The 22,122-nt window shown below is 49.6% G+C and overlaps 1 protein-coding gene across 1 annotated transcript in view; it reads left to right on the top strand.

Moving 5' to 3' along the window:
* Positions 1–15,282: 15,282 nt before the first annotated feature.
* Positions 15,283–22,122, top strand: part of LOC148442508 (uncharacterized) — a 29,957-nt gene continuing 23,117 nt past the window's right edge. Inside the window, exon 1 of the mRNA XM_088463875.1 lies at positions 15,283–15,295. The gene's annotated coding sequence lies outside the window, so the exon portion shown is untranslated. The remainder of the gene's footprint in view (positions 15,296–22,122) is intronic.

Here is a 22,122-nt window from a genome sequence, read left to right as displayed (position 1 = left end):
TGGGACTGGTATTTTGAAGGGACATAAAGATGCGCCAAGTGTTTTAAACATCGTACGTTGCCGGCACAGGTGGTTTTTTAGTGGTTTTAAAGAACCACCTGCGCCAGCCACGTGCGATGTTTAAAACACTTGGCGCAGCCTTATGGCCCTCCGAAATACCAGACCCGATACGTTAAACACATTTTTTACGGGGAAAAAAAATTTAGACTGAAATTTCAGCGCCTGATTTTTGACAAAGTACGCAATTTACGAAATATGTTTTCGCTAAATTATCATTAGGGGGGCTGTCCAAAGGGTTCTGTAAGAAATCCCCACATTTTTACCCAAAAATAGGGATTTTGTAAATTTTTTCGCCTGCCCTAGGCTGGAGAAAAGGTTTCTCCAGTTTTTAGGTGAAAAATGTCAGTTTTTCGCAGTTTTTCACAAATCGTCCGATTCGCAAACGAAGGCGAAAACGGCCGATTTCGCCTCTGATTGAATACGGCGCTTAATGTTCGTAAAATTATGCATTGTGCTGTGGTCATTTCCTTGAAGTTCATGGAGTGCTGCGCTTCTCTGCGTTTGGGGTCAGCTTTGGTCTCTGGATGTGCACCCTTGCCGTTTATATTTTGTGGCGCCGACCTCTGTCCGTATAGTATATACATACATACATACATACAATACTGCGCACCGGCACTCCCACTATCCGTGTCATAGGGCAAGAAGCCCAATACTTGCTCTGGTGCCCTCCAAGGAGGACAGCACCCCCAAAATGTAATAGTAACAAAAGTCAGGCGGCACTCAGAGTCTCAGTAAATCCAATACCCTCACCAGAGGGATTTAATGGTCAATGGTCGACGTTTCGAGGTGATCCACCCCTTCCTCAGGACAACATAACAAAGTGAAACACATACAACAAGGCATATAAACACATAAAACAATATGCACTTACCCCACTGTACAACCATGCAACCATGGATTTACTGAGACTCTGAGTGCCACCTGACTTTTGTTACTAATATATATATATATATTGTATATGTATATATGTAAATGTGTGTATATATAAAAGATAGCGAGAGCTATAATGACAAACAGCGGTAATCTTTGATTATAACTGTTTTCTCTAGAAAAGATGGCATAACCCCTTTAGCAAGCGCTAAAGGGGTTATACTTCATTGATAAATAGGGGCCTTAGATTGGTGGTGGGATTATTTGATAGGGAGACCAGTCAAAATTTTGCCTAGGGCACCAAATTGGCTAGGGCCAGCTCTATTGTGCAGCCTTAGAAAGTTTACCTTATGTACATATGCTTAGTCTGGGAGCCTCTGTCTGGTCTTTCCTACTGTTAGATTTGCTAGATTACATGTGACAGAGCTAACAGCATCTGACATCTCCTGAGACAGATCTCCCTTGCAGCAGCAATGTCTGTAATAAATCCCTGCTGACAAAAAGTGCTAAAACTCATGGGATAGATGCCTAGTATCGTGTAGAAAGCCCTCTAGACTGGTGAAGTGCAGCAACTCGACATGACATCGATTTCACAAGTGGACGGAAGACTTCTGGAGAGATGTGACCCATGCTGTCTGGATAGCTTCCCACAACTCCCTGATATTTGTAGATGCAGGAATGAACCTCTCCACCACGTCCCATAAATGCTAGATTTGATTTCATGTTGGGAGAACATGGTGGCCACACCATTTGTCAAATCTCTCCAGAATGCTCCTCGAACCAATACTAGACGACTTGGGACCGATGACACGGTGCATTATCCTGCTGGAATATTCCATCATTGTGGGGGTGCATGAAATCCATGAAGGGCTGCAGATGGTCATAAAGCTATGCAACGTAGAGGTTAACGGTCAGTGACATTTTCAGGTGGCCCCAACCCATGCTAGATGAACACACCCCACATCATTATGAAACCACCACCAACCTAGACGGTACCTTGTTGACAACTGGGGTCCATGGCCTCATGTTGTTTGCGCCATATCTGAACCCTACTATCAGCCCGAAACAACTGGAACCGTGACTCACCGGACCACGCCACATGTTGCCAGTACTCCAGTGTCAAATTAGCTACAGTCAGGTGGATAAATATTGGGACATTGACAGAATTTTCATATTTTGGCCTCTATTCACCACCACAATGGCTTTGAAATGAAACAAACAAGATGTGCTTTAACTGCAGACTTTCAGATTTAATTTGAGGGTAATTACATCCAAATCATGTGAACGGTGTAGGCATTACAACGGTTTCTATATGTGCCTCCCACTTTTTAAGGGGCCAAAAGTAATGGGACTATCAACTCAAAAGCTATTTCATAGACAGGTGTGGGCTATTCCCTCATTATTTCATTATCAATTAAGGTCTGGAGTTGATTCTAGATGTGACACTTGCATTTGGAATCAGTTGCTGTGGACTCTCAATATGAGATCCAAAGAGCTGTCACTATCAGTGAAGCAAGCCATCATTAGGCTGAAAAATCAAAACAAACCCATCAGAGAGATAGCAAAAACATTAGGTGTGGCCAAATCAACTGTTTAGAACATTCTTAAAAAGAAAGAACGCACCGGAGAGCTCAGCAACACCAAAAGACCCGGAAGACCACGGAAAACAACTGTGGTGGATGACAAAATAATTATTTCCCTGGTGAAGAAAAACCCCTTCACAACAGTTAGCCAAATCAAGAACATTCTCCAGGAGGTAGGTGTATATGTGTCAAAGTCAACAATCAAGAAAAGACTTCACAAGTGTGAATATAGAGGGTTCACCACAAGATGTAAACCATTGGTGAGCCACAAAAACAGGAAGACCAGATTAGAGTTTGCCAAACAACATCTAAAAAAGCCATTACAGTTCTGGAACAACATCCTATGGACAGATGAGACAAAGATCAACTTGTACCAGAGTGATGGGAAGAGAAGAGTATGGAGAAGGAAAGGAACTGCTCATGATCCAAAACATACCACCTCATCAGTGAAGCATGGTGGTGGTAGTGTCATGGCGTGGGCATGTATGGCTGCCAATGGAACTGGTTCCCTTGTATTTATTGATGATGTGACTGCTGCCAAAAGCAGCAGAATGAATTCTGAAGTGTTTCGGGCATTATTATATGCTCATATTCAGTCAAATGCTTCAGAACTCATTGGACGTCTCTTCACAGTGCAGATGGACAATGACCCGAAGCATACTGCAAAAGCAACCAAAGAGTTTTTTAAGGCTAAAAAGTGGAATGTTATGCAATGGCCAAGTCAATCCCCTGACCTGAATCCGATTGAGCATGCATTTCACTTGATGAAGACAAAACTGAAGGTAAAATGCCCCAAGAACAAGCAGGAACTGAAGACATTTGCAGTAGAGGCCTGACAGACCATCACCAGGGATGAAACCCATCGTCTGGTGATGTCTATGCGTTCCAGACTTCAGGCAGTAATTGCCTGCAAAGGATTTGCAACAAAGTATTAAAAGTGAAAGTTAGATTTAGGATTGTTTAGTTTGTCCCATTACTTTTGTCCCCTTAAAAAGTGGGAGGCACATATAGAACCGTTGTAATTCCTACACCATTCACCTGATTTGGATGTAATTACCCTCAAATTAAATCTGAAAGTCTGCAGTTAAAGCACATCTTGTTTGTTTCATTTCAAAGCCATTGTGGTGGTGAATAGAGGCCAAAATATGAAAATTCTGTCAATGTCCCAATATTTATTCACCTGACTGTACGTCAAGAGCCCAGGTGAGGCGCTGTGTCTGGTGTCGTAGTGTTAATGGGCACTCTGGTGGGTCTTTTGCTGCCATATCTCACAGATGCTAAAGATCGCTGCATTGACCTTCTGCATTTGCGTGTCTTCTGCCAGGGGTGGATTGGCTGTTGGAGTCAGCAGGAAGATTCCCGGTGAGCCGAGGCAGCCTGCAGTGGGGCCGGACCACATTAAATTACACACGGCAGGCTAAAGTGTGAGGCCAGGCATATATTACAGTCTGCAGTCATCCTGCGGGGCTGAGGGGCGGGCTGACAAATGAGGTGGGCGGAGCTAAGTGGGCCGGAAAGTGCTCTACAAAGCTCCGTACACACGGACCGATCAGCCAGCGATAACGATATCGCTGGCTGATCGTCCTGGTGTACTGGATGATCGATATCGATCATCCAGCACACCAATGACTATAGCGAGGTCCCTATAGTAACCTGCTCGATATCGAGCAGGTTGGCCAGCATGCATGGCCGATGGACGGTATCGCTATCGTCCATACGTGCCCGCACATCGCTGATCGTTGGTAGGCAAAAAATGATCGATAACGATATGAACGATATCGTTATTGTTCAAATCGTTCATTTAAATTGCTGCGCGTATACGCAGCATACGTCAGTCAGCCGGTTGTGCTGGGAGGCCACGCTGACAGATGAGCTGGGCGGCAGATGGAGCTGAGGGGTATAAAGGAAGGGTAGTGGATAGATCCCTTTCATTATTTGTACCCTGACATTAGTTACTGTCCAATGTCATTCCTTACTGCACTCAATCCACGTCACTTCCATAGTGTTCACTCTAGCTCCGGCGTGACGCAGGGCCGGAGCGAGAAGGGGGCGTGGTCATCAAAAAGGGGGCGTGTCTATAAGACGCGTCCCCTTTTCGTCACTCTTGGGGGCGTGCCCGGCACTTACGGACACGCCGGGCAGCCCCCAAGCCCTGCAGACAGAGAGAATAGATGCTGGGCGCATACGCCCGGCGTCTATTCTCCGGCGGTGACCGGGTCACCGCAAATTTCTTCACCCGCGGGACACTGCGACCCGCGGGTGAAGACGGCTCCGGCAGGCTGTTAGGGCAGGGCGCTTTTTGCCCTCCTTCTGGAGGGCAGGGCGCTTTTTGCCTTCCAGAAGGAGGGCAGGGCGCCGCGCCCCGCTAAAACAGCCTAGCGGGAACGCTACTTCCAAGTACATATATTGAAGGGGATCTAAACACTCCCATAAAGGAAAGTAAAGGAAGCGCCAGGGCACAGATCTGACAGATGGGCTGCTGGTGCTGATGATCGCAGCTGCAGCCTGCCTCTCGCTCACAGCCACATGTCTCTGTCTGTGAGTCAGAAGCCGCTTGGGCTGGGATCGTTAGCACCAGTGGCCCCTCAGTTTTGATCATTAGACCCAGTCAGATTTTAGATGGGGGCATTGGTGGTGTGTGCTCTCCTCCCCCACTCTTGCAGGGGACTTTAGTCTCACTGTCCGGCTGAGTTTCACTTTCCTCTCCCGACTACTCTGCATGATGCCCCACCCCAACGTCCCCCACAGCTCCTCCTTTCTCCTCCGCCCCCTGCTTCCCCTCGCTGGGCTAAATAGAGGCACTCAGACGTTCCTCACCTGTGCCTCTCCACCTACCCACCCCACGTGTTCCCCTAAACCGCCACCAATGTGTGCCTCTGCCACCGTTATATGCTGTGCCTCTGCCCCTCCCCTTACAGGTATGCCTCATTCCTGTTTCCCATCCTTTGCCACATTTTCCTTCTGTCCTCCTCTATCTGTGCCTCTGATACTTCCCCCTGCTATGTCTCTGCCCCCTTTGTCATCTGTACCTCTGCAACCATCTCCATTTGTCCCTATGCTTCTTTCCCCATCTAGTACCTCTGCTACCTCATCATGTGTGCATATTCCACCTCCCCATGGCTGGTGTCTGCCATCAGAAGTGGTGCAGACCATAGAAATACAGGTGTGTACAGCACCACTTCATTCATCTAAAGGATGGCAGCTAAGCACAATGTTATGTTAATAATAATTTTATATTTCTATTTTATGTATTTTATGTATTTTATTATTATTATTATTATTATTTTATGACCGGACAGGAAAATTAAAGGAAAGGATGGCGGTCCACAGATCAGCCATCCGGGCAGCACTGGTGTTAGAGAACAACCGGTGGCAAGCCACTTTCTAGAATATAATCATCCCCTTACATCGCTAAAATACAGAATGATAGACCACATCCCTCCACTTAAACATAGGGGTGATCTGGGCAAGATGCTGCTTAGACGGGAGGCACAGTGAATTTTAAACTCGATGTTGTCGCTCCTTGGGGCCTAAATGTAAGTATTTCGTACTCATGTTTTCTGTGACAGTTAGACTGGCTTGGACGGCTGGGTTGCAGACCAGAGAGAGGTGCCTATGGATGCAGTCTCCTGGTTCGGTCCCCATACATACTTCTGGCCAATATGTTTCTTCTGGGACTATTCCCTCATTGACATCAATGATAGTGACATGAATATGTGTTGCTTTCCTCATATGGTGTATACTACATACTATACTTTTTGATATTATATTTTTCTTTATGGCTGCTCTATCCTATTGACAGGACCCCCGGCAGGAGGCTGAGCATGGTGAAGGGGAGCACATATAAATGGTGAATACACACTTATTCTTTATTTCTGATGAAAATGTTGGTTTAAACATTGAAACGTTGACATACCAAAGGCTGCTGTTTTATTCTTTTGAGAAACCCTGAGTGCCGCAGTCAATACCTGCATACATCCTCATGTTGGAGACATGACATAATGAGAGCAGCGGGGTGAAGTATAGAATTAGAGAGAGTGCCGGTATGCACTGAAAAAAAACAGCACTTCAAATAACTATGCCAAAATGTAATTTATATATAATGCATGCTCATAAAACAGCCTCCAGTATAATTCTTCAGTCACAAATCAAAGTGCTACATGCAGAAAATAGCAGTTAATACTTAACGGACTTCATCTGCCTGGAGCCGATACAACAGCAATTGATCATGATATATAGATAGCCCGACGGCCGCTTCGGTGGCCACTGGCATATTCATCACGGGGCAAATCACAGTTAAACAATAACACACACTACTTGTTTTTAGTGCATACCGGACTTTTTCATTTATCACCTATGACTGAGCACCCATCATTCATTTGATTATTGAGTATGCAGGATTTGACTGTATCTTTATATATATCGTGGTCTGGCGCTTCAAATACCAAACCTTTAACTGCAGACGGTGCCTTCACATAAAATCCAATAAGTATGTCATAGGTGCAGCACTCATCCATAAAGAACCACTCCACTCACAGTTCGTTTCAGTGCTTTAATGCACTATCTTCAGGATGCAAAAGAAGACTAATATAGGGTTAAGGTGCATACACACAGTCAGATCTTCCTTCAGATCTGTACAATAACGATTTTAAAAATCGTTCATATCTGAAGGAAAATCTGACATATCTGACATGTTGGTCGGATGAACGATGCGCGTTCCCGCTTGTCAGATAACGATATCTGACATCTGATGTCTTTGCAGTCAGATTTGGACGATTCCATTCATTTTAATGCAGTCAGAAATCGTTCAAATCATTGGTAAAATCGTTTAATTGTTCATTTGACACATCTGACCGTGTGTATGCACCATTAGAATACCTAGCGTTCCCGCTAGGCTGTTTTAGCGGGGCGCGGCGCCCTGCCCTCCTTCTGGAGGGCAAAAAGCACCCTGCCCTCCAGGAGGAGGGCAAAAAGCACCCTGCCCTAACAGCCTGCGGGAGCCGTTCTCACCCGCGGGACGCAGTGTCCCGCGGGTGGACAAACATGCGGTGACCCGGTCACCGCCGGAGAATAGACGCCGGGCGCATGCGCCCGACGTCTATTCTCCCTTTCTGCAGCGCTTGGGGACTGCCCGGCATGTCCGTAAGCGCCGGGCACGCACCCAAGTATGACGAAAAGGTGACGCGTCTTATAGACACGCCCCCTTTTCGTAACCACGCCCCCTTTTCGGACGCGCGCGCCTTCGTCGCGCGCACAACATTGCCCTCTCTAGCTCCGGCGCCCTGCCTGCCGCCGGAGCTAGAGGGAACACTAAATACCATAGATTATTATGGTACCATGATGGGATGGAATTTATCCTTATCTTTTCTCTGACTATTACCCTAACATACAGGTGTATTCAGGGGGTTTCCAATGCCTCACTTCTATAGAACTAAGTATTTGTGAGGTTTGTCACATACAGGAGTTCGTTGCACTGTGCCATATTTGGGCTGTGGGCTCATGCTGCTTAGCCAAGCATAAGACAAGACCAGTATTTTGCATTGCTACTAGTATCCTACAATAACACAGAGGTTGCATTATACCCAGTGCCATATTGTGTGCAATTTACTCTGCAGCTATGTTTAGCAAAGGCAAGAGTAACAACAGGCATCTGCTCACATACTGCTATCTTGCAAGTTATGTGCTGCAGGCTTAAGTGAGGAGGATTTCATACAAGATGGGCTATGTAGTAAGTATTATACTCCACCTGGCCCATCAGACAGAGCCGGTGCTAGGGCCCTCCTGAGCTTAATTTTCTCCAAGGTACTAGCCACTATTGCGGACCGCATAGCGGATCTGGCTGTAATTCCCCCTATGGGGTTATCACAGCAGGCAGTAATGTCCCCTTTGGGGTTGCCTCAACAGGTTCAGGCGATACAAGCCCCCTGTACTGCCACCATGGGTAGATGTACTTTCTAACTCGGTGCAGAGTCTGGTGGCTACATCTAATGGCTTTCACTCCATGTTGCAGGGTAAGAAGCCCCTTCCCAGTAACCCCTTTAAGTGTCCTGTGGTATCGTCACAGTCCACGCAACTTTCAGATTCTGAGGTATCATCCGATGAGGTAAAAGATGCTGATCTCTTTAAACCTGACTCCCTTCTGGAGGAGAATGAGAGTCGGTCAAAAATAATATTCCTGCTTTGGTGCGAGCTGTCAGATCCATCTTATTAATAGAAGATGACGAGCCAGCCCCTAAATCCAAGCACCCGCTGTTTAAATGGCAGAAAGGGACTTCAGCAGATTTCCCTATATCGGATCAGCTAGCTGAACACATGGCTGCAGCCTGGCAATCGGTCTGGTAAGAGGTTTCAACCACAAAAATAGCTAACTTCATGTTACCCTTTTTCTGTGGCTCATTGTGCAAAGTCAGAAACACCCCCTGTGGATTCCCATGTTACGTGTTTAATTAAAATACGTTGCCTATTCCTACAATTACTTCCTTGAACTACATAGGAAGGTGGAAGATTGCCTGAAATCGATATGCTCTCTTTAAGGGACTGTCGCCCGCCCACCCATGGCTATCACATGGGTAGCTAAACCTATAGAGAGCTGGGCTGACGCACTTGAAAACACTTTTCCCTCAGAAGCTTCTAGGAATCAGATGTCTTTTGTTGCTCACATTCGAGATGCAGCTTCCTATATTGGTGAAGCAACCTTAGATGCCAGTCTCCTAACCTCCACAGTTTCGGCCGCCTCTTTGTCTGCCTGCCGTACCCTGTGGCTGTGATCATGGAAGGCAGATGTGGATTCCAGGAAAGGACTTGAAGGATTACCCTATAATGGGGAGATCTTGTTTGACCCATTGACAAATATCGTAACCACGTTGGTAGTATCAAAAGCGGCATTTCTGCCTTCAGCTACCTCTACTACAAGGCCTCGGACTATGGCCCTGATTCAGAGCCGGACGCTCTTTCAGAGTGCTCGCTCTGAATCAGGGCCTTTTTCTTTTATTTGTGTGTGTTGGCCTCCTGGCCGCTCGCATAGCTGTGGGTGACCACCCACAGTTTGCGAGCGGCCAGGTGATGGTCGCGACCATCGGGCTTGTGACGAGACCCTTGAGGTAGGGTCTCGTCCATCGCAAGTCCCAGTGGACTTCCTGCTCTAATAGAGCAGGAAGTCCACCTACTGACATCACTGGTGATGTCAGTAGGGCTGCCTACAAACGGCAGGTGTTCCCTTTGGAACGCCTCCGTTTGTCAAGCCAACCCCCCCTGCCCACCTCCAAAACAGGGCGAGCTGTCAATTATAATCAACAGCCGACCTGTATTGGTACCAGACCCGTAGCGACGGAGCACCCGTCATGCGCAGGGGCCAAACATCGACCCGCTTGTGAGTGCTATGCGCTCGCGAGCGGGTCTGAATCAGGCTCTAAATCTTTTTAAGTCCTTTCCTCCTCAAGGAAAGCCTAAAGGAAATCCTTTTCTAGGCATTTGGCTTCCACGAGGGCTCCCCAAAACCAGAACCAAGCAGACGCCCTGCTTCAAAACCCGAGGATAAACCCCTTAGCCTGGTGGGACGGGCCTCCCTCTAGGGGTTCCCAGAGAAGGAGGCCGACTTCTTCAGTTCGCCCAGTATTGGTGTCAAACCACCACGGATGCTTGGAGACCATGAGAGAAGTGGTCTCTCATGGGTATGCCCTCTACTTTCTCAGACTGCCTCCCCACCAGTTTTTATACAAATCCAGAAGGCCATACAGTACTTGCTGCAAGCAGGGGTAATTGTGCCAGTCCTGCTATCTCAGCGAGGGACTGAATATAATTCTACTCTTTTTGGTTCAGAAGCCGAATAGGTCTCATCGGCTTATCCTCAAATCCCTGAACAAATCCCTAAGGGTGCTAAGGTTCAGGGTGGAAACCATATGCTCCATCATCCTAGCTATGGAGCTGGGAGACTTTATGGTATCGCTGGATATTCAGGACGAGTACATACATGTACCTATAGCGCCCTCTCATTACCGATATCTCCAGTTTTCTGCCCTTTGAACTGTCCACAGCTCCATAGGTGTTTCCAAAAATTATGGCTGTCATAGCAGCCCACCTGCATGGTCAGGGTGTCCGACTGCTACCATATCTGGGCGACTTCCTGCTATTAGCAGAATCCCCAGAGGGGCTTAAAAAGCCATCTATAGCTAATCATTGCTTTCCTTCACAAGCACAGTTGGTTAATCATCTGGAAATAAGGGCCTCCCTGAATCCCTCACATAGAATGATTCATCTGGAGGCCCTGCTGGATTCTCAGGATCAGAGAATCTTTCTGAAATCAGACAAGATCTCCACACTTCGAATACGAGTGCACAGATGTCTTCACAGTCACCGAGTGTCGATCTACTCAGCAATGCAAGTTCTGTGATCCATGTTGTCCACCTTCGACATGGTGGAATATGCTCAGTTCCATTACAGGCCTTTGCAGAGGCTAGTTCTCTCCAGATGGAACAGGTTAAGACATCGGATCAAAGCTCAAACGATGGTGCTCTCTCCGGAGGTGCTTCTGTCTCTATCTTGGTGACTACAGACATCTATTCTAATCAAGGGTTCGCCCCTTTTGGATCCCGGACTGGGTAATCCTAACAACGGACTCTAGTCTCCGGGGCTGGGGCGCAGTGACCAGTCCGCATTCCTTTCAGGGCCGTTGGACATCAGTCCAATCAACCCTGCCAATCAACATATTGGAACTTCGAAGTGTCTACAGGGCCCTCAAACTAGCCCAGCACATACTTCACGGAAAACCTGTACAGGTTCAGTCCGACAATGCCACAACAGTGGCTTACATCACTCACAAGGAGGCACTCAAAGTCGGGCAGCAATGACAGGAGTGTCACACATTCAAACGTGGGCTGAGGGTCACCTTCCAGCCATCTCTGCTGGGTTTCTTCCGGGAGTTCTCAATTGGAAAGCAGACTTCCTCAGCCGTCACGACGTGTATTCCGGGGAATGGTCTCTTCACCAAGTGGCATTTCAATTCCTAGTGAACAGATGGGGCCTCCCAAAGGTGGACCTCATAGCCTCCCGGCACAGTCACAAACTGCCAGTGTACGGGTCCAGAACAAGAGATGCCGAGGCAACCTTTGTAGACGCATTATCAGTGAAGTGGACCTTCCAGTTTGCGTACCTATTCCCTCCAGTCTCTCTTCTTCCTCAAGTTCTTCGCAATTTCAGACAAGACGGAGGCACTGTCCGGCTAGTGGCTCCAGCTTGACCCAGGCGTCATTGGTACTCATATCTTTGGAGTCTCTCCATCAACACAGTTCCTGCTGCCTCAACGACCGGACCTGCTGTCTCAAGGTCCTTGCCTTTACCCGGACCTGGGTCGTCTGTCTTTGACAGCATGGCTCTTGGGACATCCCTCCTAAGGTCCAAAGGATTCTCTAGCTCTGTCATCAACACGATGCTTAGAGCACGTAAGCCAGCTTCTGCTAAGATCTATCACAGAGTGTGGCATAGGTATTTCCAATGGTTTCGTCCCAGAGGTTACGACCTCCAGGTGTTTTGGATTTCCAGAGTCCTGGCCTTCCTTCAAGCTGGATTGGACCCTGGTCTCATTGAAAGTGCTTGTCTCTGCTCTGTCAGTATGGTTCCAACGTAGACTTGCTCCGCTAACGGATATCCACACCTTCCTCCAAGGTGTCTTATGGATTCAACCTCCCTTTGTCCCCCCAGTGGCTCCTTGGGATTTTGCAGTAGTTCTTTGGGCCCTCCATTTGAACCACTAGAGTCGGTGGAATTCAAGTGGTTGACGACTAAGACTCTTTCTCCTAGCAATTGCTTTGGCCAGGAGGGTATAAGAATTGGGGGCGCTTTCCTGTCGTCCTCCCTTTCTGATATTTCACCAGGACAGGGCGGTGCTTCACACTCATCTTGGTTTTCTACCTAAAGTTGTTTCTAATTTCCATATTAATCAGGAAATTGTTGTACCGGCCTTTCAGTCACCAGACCTCACAGCTGGTGAGGCCTCCTTGGATGTGGTCCGTGCTCTCAAAATTTATGGGACCGGACCGGTTCCCTTCGGAAATCCGATTCCTTATTCGTACTCTTTGGATTTCACAAGAGGGAATGGCCAGAAAGCAAACACACTTTGGCTAGATGGCTTCGTTTGGCTATCTCTGAGGCTTATACACAGACGGGCCTGCCTGTTCCAGTTTCTGTTAAGGCTCATTCTACTCGGTCTGTGGGCTCCTCGTGGGCAGCTCGCCGTGGTGCCTCGGCTGTCAGCTGTGTAAGGCGGCTATGTGGTCTTCCATCCAGACCTTCCTGAGGTTCTATGCTTTTGACACCTTCGCCTCTCAGGATGCTTCCTTTGGGCACTGGATTCTACTCTCAGCGCAGGAGCGTCTCCATCCTTAATTGGACTGCTTTGGGACATCCCCAAGGTCAACCCTGTGGACCCCCTATGGACCCTGAAAAAGAAAATGAGAGATATGGTAAGCACTTACCCTTGTTATCTCTCTTTCTTCGAAGTCCATAGGGTCCGCAGGGCACCCGCCTGGACGCACCTGGCTTCATATGGGCTGTGTTACTGGTCACTGGTTTTCCATCTCACTTTCTGTGAGTATGGTTCTTGTGTGTTCCAGTCTTCCTTCTTTCTGTTGTTCCTCCGCCGGCCTTGGCTACTTATCAACTGAGGTGCCTGTGGCTCGGGGGCGGGGTAAAAATGAGGATGGACCAAGTGCATCCTGAGAGCTAAAACTTTTAACTGTGTGGTGCCCGTGGATCCAGATCCAGCTATACCTAAAGGTCAACCCTGTGGACTTCGAAGAAAGAGAGATAACAAGGGTAAGTTCTTACCATATCTCTCAAGCGGGTGTAGCCAGGCTGTATACAAGGTGACTATGCTGGGAGGGTATGGTGAAGGTGTGTAGCCAGGCTGTATACAAGGTGACTCTATGCTGGGAGGGTAGGATGAAGGGGTGTAGCCAGGCTGTATACAAGGTGACTCTAGGCTGGGAGGGTATGATGAAGGGGTGTAGCCAGGCTGTATACAAGGTAGGGTCTTGATCATCGCGACCATCAACCTGGTTGCTCGCTAGAGCTGTGGTGGTCACCCACAGCCCAGCGAGCGGCCAGGAGGCCGGCTCATAAAAAAGTAGCGGCCTCCCTCATTCAGAGCGAACGCTCGCATTTTGCGAGCGGCTCTGATTGAGGTCCAGTGTTTCGGTCAGCACTGATCGGGAGGAGGCCCGCCCTCATATCATGTTCCTTAGCTGGAGAGAGGCCTGCCTCCAATGAATTCAGCAGCCTCTGTTCAGACAGCTGCCTTAGACTGACGGCTCGGCAGTCCCACCCCACCGGGCCACAATGCCACCAGTGCTCCCGAGAGGGGGGGGAGCGGGTACTAATTACCCGACCCCTGCCTTGATGGAGGGACCCGGTGCTGCCTCCCCCTCCCTCTTACATTAAAGCAGCAGCCACAGCAGTCTCCAGTGCCTGTGGGGAGAGCAATCATACTGATTGCACCCCCCTCCACTGCCTATGTGCCGGGTCTCACAAAGCCCACCTCCGTGGCGCTGCAAAACTGTGTTGTTTTTTTCTCTAAGGGGGTGTGGCCATGCCTCCCGCAGTTAGGCCACACCCCTTCCCCATGGCCCGGTGCGGCTCTCCTGACCGCCACACCATGCCATGCCACTCCACTCTCAACTCTGCTCCTGGACCTCAGCTCCTGCCTCCCAAATCCCAGCTGAGGTGCTCTGGAGGCTGCTGTGGCTACGGATGCTGCTCCAGTGAGTTTGCGGGGACCAGGCATGCTCAACAACCCAGGTAAGTACTCCCTTCCCTGTGTCTCCACCCCCCTTCAGCCAAGTGTCTCTCAAACCCCCACCATCTCACTGACCCCTTCACCGTCCCCAATCCCATTGTCTCCCCTTTCCCTCCACAACCATCTCCCCAATCACTGCTCCACCTCTTAAAAAAACCCAGCCAGCCCAGTAACAGTGCCCACCCCATTGAGTCCAGTGTTCCCCCTTCCCACCCCCAATCTCACTGCCCTTCATTCCCGTCTAGACAGGTGCACCCCCATCTCACTGTCCCTTCTTCTAGCCCAGTGTCCCTCCCATATATCACTCTCTCTCTCCGCCCCCACCCGATCATTAGGACCACTTGGTTGGGCACGGATCCCGGCGGACAAAATCCCAACGCCGGCATCCCGACAGGGTTAGGATACCGACATCGGTTGGTCTGTATCCTAACCCCCCCTTTCCCTACCCCTATACCTCCCCCTCCCACCCCCGCACCCTAAACCTAACCCTCCCCCTAGCGCCTAAACCAACACCTAACCCTCCCCCAATGCCACTACTTACCTTTGGGATTCCAGCGCCGAGATTCTGTCAGGTGTTGGGATTCCGGCGCCGGCATTCTGACCAGCGGAATACCCACAGTCGGTATTATGACCGCATCCCGGACCGCTGGTAGGATTAGAAAAAAAGGCCGGCGGGTCAATAATCTTCATTAAAACATCAATTCTTAAAACCATATATACAAATGGCACCAAATTAGCAAATATATTTTATTAATATAAAATTGTTAGATCAGAGAAACTCACATTTTGCCCTGCCCCAAAACTTCTGTTATTGTGGGATTATCTGGTTGAATCGCTATTGCATGATGATGATGTTGGCTTTATTCCTAGGCAATCGGGCGGCTTCCGCACCATTTGAACACCTGCATGGATAGTGAATACCGACACTGCCAGTCCAAGAAGTATCTATTCTTCAGAGGTTCCCCTGTTGCAGAGAAACCACAATACAATTAAGGTGTATTTTTATTTAGTACACACAAAAAATAGTTAATTTTTTTTCCTTCAGACATTTCACCCCCTGGCTCTACTTGGTGTAGGCCCGTCCATGCAAGTAGTGAATAGTGCTGGTTGCTATCACTGTTAGCCAACGTGTGCCACTTTATGAAAATTTTCCAGGGTCACTTAAGTTTTCCAATCCGCCCCTGCACTTAGTACACACTAATAGGAATAAACCTATTGTAATAGGTAGCCTATTCAGCTTGTAAGAGTCTGGTAGCATGAACTATAATAATTGTTTTTCTTTTCCTTATGTAGTGCATAACACAGTTCGTGGGCATATATTGTCCTGATGAAAGAATACACCAAATGCCTTTAAACTGAATATTTTATATACTGGCAGAGATTATGGGCTTCATTCAGAGGCGGCCGTACGGTCTACTAGTGATGTCAGTGGAGAGCTTCCGGCTCTGACAGAGCCAGAAGCTCTCCGGGGCTTATGACAAGTGAGACCCTACCCTAGGGTCTCGTCGTAAGCCCCAATAGTCATTACCCTAGCGGTCATTAGAGCTGTGGGTGTAAACCCACAGCCTAACGACCGAAACAGGCGGCCGGTCAGGATGCAAGTGGCCACCCAGTTTCTGAACGACCGCTTGCATCCTCCGACCGCCTCTGAATGAGGGCCTATATGTTTAGATTTTGAGGATATACAATGTTACATTGTGTTACATTCTAATTGCTATGCTGCGTACACACGGTACGACAGCAACGATCAGATAACGATCAGACGATCGTCTGAATGTTCTGCATGTGCTGGGTCGGGCATCCAGCACATGCAGCAGACCCTCCACTACTATAATGACCCCCGATCAACAATCACTGGTCCCTATAGTAAACAGGCTTACCTGGTCGATATCGGCCAGGTCTGCCTGCTTGCACAGACGACGGTAGTTCGTCGTCAACTAACATATGTGGACGCGCATCGTCCATCGTATGGTCGTTAGCAGGGCCCAGAAACTGTCAGATTTTAACAATAACGATAGGATCGTTATCATTGAAATCTGACATGTTATCGTACTGTGTGTACAGGAGATTACTCATAGGTCATCCTTAATGTAAAGCTGGCCATACTCTAGTGCAATTTCAAGCCGATTGCCCGATATGCGACACGTCGTACGATGAATCGTGTGGAAATCGTGTAGTTTTTAAGGTAGGATACGATGCGATGCGCGCTCCCGCTACTCTTAAAATGTATCGTATGATCAGATGTGCAGCCCATATTATCCGTCGTATGCTGATCGTGCTGTGCTTTTCAGTATGCGGTGCATCATGCGTTCGAGCTGCGTCATTTGTTAAAAAAAAAATAGACTGATGCACGCACGGGGAGATCCATGATGCATGCATCTGTCTTTAATAAAATAAACACAGTTGCAGGGATGGTTCAGTGAGAAGGTACAAGTTTTTGTACCTTCTGGGAAATACTTGAGGGATTTTCTTGCCTCAATGTGCTTTTTTTTTTTTTTTTTAAACAAATATTTTTAATAAATTTTCTTTTATCAATAGAAAAGAAAAACAAAGTACATATAATAAAGAAATAAACGATCAGTATTGTACAGCATTACATACAAATCAGTACAGTAGCAGAGTATCTGACATTCCGGCAAACATCTAAATAATATTTCTATAGTACATACTTTAAAGCAGAGGGTGAACAATTACAATCACTCAATTTTTACATTATCACTCTTGCATGTATGACTTACAAAAATACTGTGTGAAAAGCACTTATAAATAAACGGCTGACGAGGCACTCCAAACACAAAAACTAATAAATCATAATCACTATTAATTAGAGAGGGCGTGACGGGATCTCTGCCACAAAGACCAGACTTTATTAAATTTACTCGGACAGCCACGTTTCTGATACAAATAGCGTTCATGGGATGTTGTAAAATTAACCAAGGCGACCCAGGATGCAAAGGTGGGCGGATCAGGGGCCATCCACATGAGGGGAATACAAACCCTTGCCACAATTAAAAGGTTATTGACATATAATTTATGGGAACCAGAGAGTGAATCCTCCAAGTCCAGGCCAAATAAACAGATACGTGGAGTTAATAGAGGTACATGAATACCCGTATCTCGCACACCAGTAACCACACTAGTCCAAAACAAAGCAATACAGGGGCATGACCAGAGGAGATGCCAGAAATCAGCAGACGGAGCAAGGCGCTTGGGACAGGAGTCCACGGCAGAACCTCCAAACTCAAAAAGTGTAAGTGGGGTCCAATGAACCCTTTGCAGAATATACAATTGTATCTGCTGAAATATTGTATATGCCGTAGCCACCTGAGGAGACCCGATAACAATCTTCCAGTCATCATCAGACAGTACCCAGATCATTGTCCCAACGGGCTCTAAGGCCAGCCAAACTCCCTCCTCCCCCAGAAGACAAAAGTAAGGAATAGCCTACCGAAACTGTTCTACTAGAGGGCAGAGTACGCACCAATAGGCGCTTTGGGGCTTCACTAAAGTTAGGAACTGCATCCCTCCACTGCACAGAGAGCATGTTGAATCTGGAGGTATCTATAAAAGAAGTGAGCTGGGAGACCATATTTGGAGGACAAATACGTAAATGAATAAAGAACCCCATCTTGGTACAGCTGCCCAATAGCTACCACTTCATATGACCTCGAAGCCTCTCTACCCTGTAATCCCCTGACCTCAGAAATAGAGAGATTATCCCAAAGTGGGGAACATAGATCAATTGGAGTCTCACCCAATAGCTTCTCCCGGCCAGCCACACTCTACGAGCCTGTTGCAGCAATGGTGGACACCGTGAGAGAGGTGTACAAGCCAACAAAAATTGTAAGGGGGAAAGCTTCAGGCCCGCTTTTGCAAGGAGAGCCAAGGGAAGATCTCCCCGATCCACCGGAGTAACTCACTCCCTCATCTGGGACATCTGAGCTGCGAGGTAGTAAAGATATAAATCAGGCAACGCTAGTCACCTTCCCCTCGAGGTCGACAGTGTCTTATAAGCTATACGTTGAGCATTATTTCCCCAAATAAATGAAGTTATACAGCTGGTAATCATCTTAAATTGGGACAAAGGGATGTACACCGGAGAATTTTGTAATATACAGTCAGGTGCATAAATATTGGGACATTGACAGAATTATCATATTTTGGCCTCTATTCTCAGCAGGTCTGCTGTTTCAATGTGTGTCGGCGCTTCGGCCGCCTCTTAGGGGTTCCCAGCAGGTCCCCCTCTGCTGTTTCAATGTGTGTCGGCGCTTCGGCCGCCTCTTAGGGGTTCCCAGCAGGTCCCCCTCTGCTGTTTCAATGTTTGTCGGCGCTTCGGCCGCCTCTTAGGGGTTCCCAGCAGGTCCCCCTCTGCTGTTTCAATGTTTGTCGGCGCTTCGGCCGCCTCTTAGGGGTTCTCAGCAGGTCCCCCTCTGCTGTTTCAATGTTTGTCGGCGCTACGGCCGCCTCTTAGGGGTTCTCAGCAGGTCCCCCTCTGCTGTTTCAATGTTTGTCGGCGCTACGGCCGCCTCTTAGGGGTTCTCAGCAGGTCCCCCTCTGCTGTTTCAATGTTTGTCGGCGCTACGGCCGCCTCTTAGGGGTTCTCAGCAGGTCCCCCTCTGCTGTTTCAATGTTTGTCGGCGCTACGGCCGCCTCTTAGGGGTTCTCAGCAGGTCCCCCTCTGCTGTTTCAATGTTTGTCGGCGCTACGGCCGCCTCTTAGGGGTTCTCAGCAGGTCCCCCTCTGCTGTTTCAATGTTTGTCGGCGCTACGGCCGCCTCTTAGGGGTTCTCAGCAGGTCCCCCTCTGCTGTTTCAATGTTTGTCGGCGCTTCGGCCGCCTCTTAGGGGTTCTCAGCAGGTCCCCCTCTGCTGTTTCAATGTTTGTCGGCGCTTCGGCCGCCTCTTAGGGGTTCTCAGCAGGTCCCCCTCTGCTGTTTCAATGTTTGTCGGCGCTTTGGCCGCCTCTTAGGGGTTCTCAGCAGGTCCCCCTCTGCTGTTTCAATGTTTGTCGGCGCTACGGCCGCCTCTTAGGTGTTCTCAGCAGGTCCCCCTCTGCTGTTTCAATGTTTGTCGGCGCTACGGCCGCCTCTTAGAGGTTCTCAGCAGGTCCCCCTCTGCTGTTTCAATGTTTGTCGGCGCTTCGGCCGCCTCTTAGGGGTTCTCAGCAGGTCCCCCTCTGCTGTTTCAATGTTTGTCGGCTCTTCGGCCGCCTCTTAGGGGTTCTCAGCAGGTCCCCCTCTGCTGTTTCAATGTTTGTCGGCGCTTCGGCCGCCTCTTAGGGGTTCTCAGCAGGTCCCCCTCTGCTGTTTCAATGTTTGTCGGCGCTTCGGCCGCCTCTTAGGGGTTCTCAGCAGGTCCCCCTCTGCTGTTTCAATGTTTGTCGGCGCTTCGGCCGCCTCTTAGGGGTTCTCAGCAGGTCCCCCTCTGCTGTTTCAATGTTTGTCGGCGCTTCGGCCGCCTCTTAGGGGTTCTCAGCAGGTCCCCCTCTGCTGTTTCAATGTTTGTCGGCGCTTCGGCCGCCTCTTAGGGGTTCTCAGCAGGTCCCCCTCTGCTGTTTCAATGTTTGTCGGCGCTTCGGCCGCCTCTTAGGGGTTCTCAGCAGGTCCCCCTCTGCTGTTTCAATGTTTGTCGGCGCTTCGGCCGCCTCTTAGGGGTTCTCAGCAGGTCCCCCTCTGCTGTTTCAATGTTTGTCGGAGCTTCGGCCGCCTCTTAGGGGTTCTCAGCAGGTCCCCCTCTGCTGTTTCAATGTTTGTCGGCGCTTCGGCCGCCTCTTAGGGGTTCTCAGCAGGTCCCCCTCTGCTGTTTCAATGTTTGTCGGCGCTTCGGCCGCCTCTTAGGGGTTCTCAGCAGGTCCCCCTCTGCTGTTTCAATGTTTGTCGGCGCTACGGCTGCCTCTTAGGGGTTCTCAGCAGGTCCCACTCTGCTGTTTCAATGTTTGTCGGCGCTTCGGCCGCCTCTTAGGGGTTCTCAGCAGGTCCCCCTCTGCTGTTTCAATGTTTGTCGGTGCTTCGGCCGCCTCTTAGGGGTTCTCAGCAGGTCCCCCTCTGCTGTTTCAATGTTTGTCGGCGCTTCGGCCGCCTCTTAGGGGTTCTCAGCAGGTCCCCCTCTGCTGTTTCAATGTTTGTCGGCGCTTCGGCCGCCTCTTAGGGGTTCTCAGCAGGTCCCCCTCTGCTGTTTCAATGTTTGTCGGCGCTTCGGCCGCCTCTTAGGGGTTCTCAGCAGGTCCCCCTCTGCTGTTTCAATGTTTGTCGGCGCTACGGATGCCTCTTAGGGGTTCCCAGCAGGTCCCCCTCTGCTGTTTCAATGTGGGTCGGCGCTTCGGCCGCCTCTTAGGGGTTCCCAGCAGGTCCCCCTCTGCTGTTTCAATGTTTGTCGGCGCTTTGGCCGCCTCTTAGGGGTTCCCAGCAGGTCCCCCTCTGCTGTTTCAATGTTTGTCGGCGCTACGGCCGCCTCTTAGGGGTTCTCAGCAGGTCCCCCTCTGCTGTTTCAATGTTTGTTGGCGCTACGGCCGCCTCTTAGGGGTTCTCAGCAGGTCCCCTCTGCTGCTTCAATGTTTGTCGGCGCTACGGCCGCCTCTTAGGGGTTCTCAGCAGGTACCCCTCTGCTGTTTCAATGTTTGTCGGCGCTACGGCCGCCTCTTAGGGGTTCTCAGCAGGTCCCCCTCTGCTGTTTCAATGTTTGTCGGCGCTACGGCCGCCTCTTAGGGGTTCTCAGCAGGTCCCCCTCTGCTGTTTCAATGTTTGTCGACGCTTCGGCCGCCTCTTAGGGGTTCTCAGCAGGTCCCCCTCTGCTGTTTCAATGTTTGTCGGCGCTTCGGCCGCCTCTTAGGGGTTCTCAGCAGGTCCCCCTCTGCTGTTTCAATGTTTGTCGGCGCTACGGCCGCCTCTTAGGGGTTCTCAGCAGGTCCCCCTCTGCTGTTTCAATGTTTGTCGGCGCTTCAACCGCCTCTTAGGGGTTCTCAGCAGGTCCCCCATCTGCTGTTTCAATGTTTGTCGGCGCTTCGGCCGCCTCTTAGGGGTTCTCAGCAGGTCCCCCTCTGCTGTTTCAATGTTTGTCGGCGCTTAGGCCGCCTCTTAGGGGTTCTCAGCAGGTCCCCCTCTGCTGTTTCAATGTTTGTCGGCGCTTCGGCCGCCTCTTAGGGGTTCTCAGCAGGTCCCCCTCTGCTGTTTCAATGTTTGTCGGCGCTTCGGCCGCCTCTTAGGGGTTCTCAGCAGGTCCCCCTCTGCTGTTTCAATGTTTGTCGGCGCTTCGGCCGCCTCTTAGGGGTTCTCAGCAGGTCCCCCTCTGCTGTTTCAATGTTTGTCGGCGCTTCGGCCGCCTCTTAGGGGTTCTCAGCAGGTCCCCCTCTGCTGTTTCAATGTTTGTCGGCGCTTCGGCCGCCTCTTAGGGGTTCTCAGCAGGTCCCCCTCTGCTGTTTCAATGTTTGTCGGCGCTTCGGCCGCCTCTTAGGGGTTCTCAGCAGGTCCCCCTCTGCTGTTTCAATGTTTGTCGGTGCTTCGGCCGCCTCTTAGGGGTTCTCAGCAGGTCCCCCTCTGCTGTTTCAATGTTTGTCGGCGCTTCGGCCGCCTCTTAGGGGTTCTCAGCAGGTCCCCCTCTGCTGTTTCAATGTTTGTCGGCGCTTCGGCCGCCTCTTAGGGGTTCTCAGCAGGTCCCCCTCTGCTGTTTCAATGTTTGTCGGCGCTTCGGCCGCCTCTTAGGGGTTCTCAGCAGGTCCCCCTCTGCTGTTTCAATGTTTGTCGGCGCTTTGGCCTCCTCTTAGCGGTTCTCAGCAGGTCCCCCTCTGCTGTTTCAATGTTTGTCGGCGCTACGGCCGCCTCTTAGGG

The sequence above is a fragment of the Taudactylus pleione genome, unplaced genomic scaffold, assembly GCF_031769625.1.
Source record: "Taudactylus pleione unplaced genomic scaffold, aTauple2 ptg001478l, whole genome shotgun sequence".
NCBI classification, from domain to species: domain Eukaryota; kingdom Metazoa; phylum Chordata; class Amphibia; order Anura; family Myobatrachidae; genus Taudactylus; species Taudactylus pleione.
Note: the sequence above shows the minus strand (reverse complement) of the source record. Positions and strands in the feature narration are given on the sequence as shown.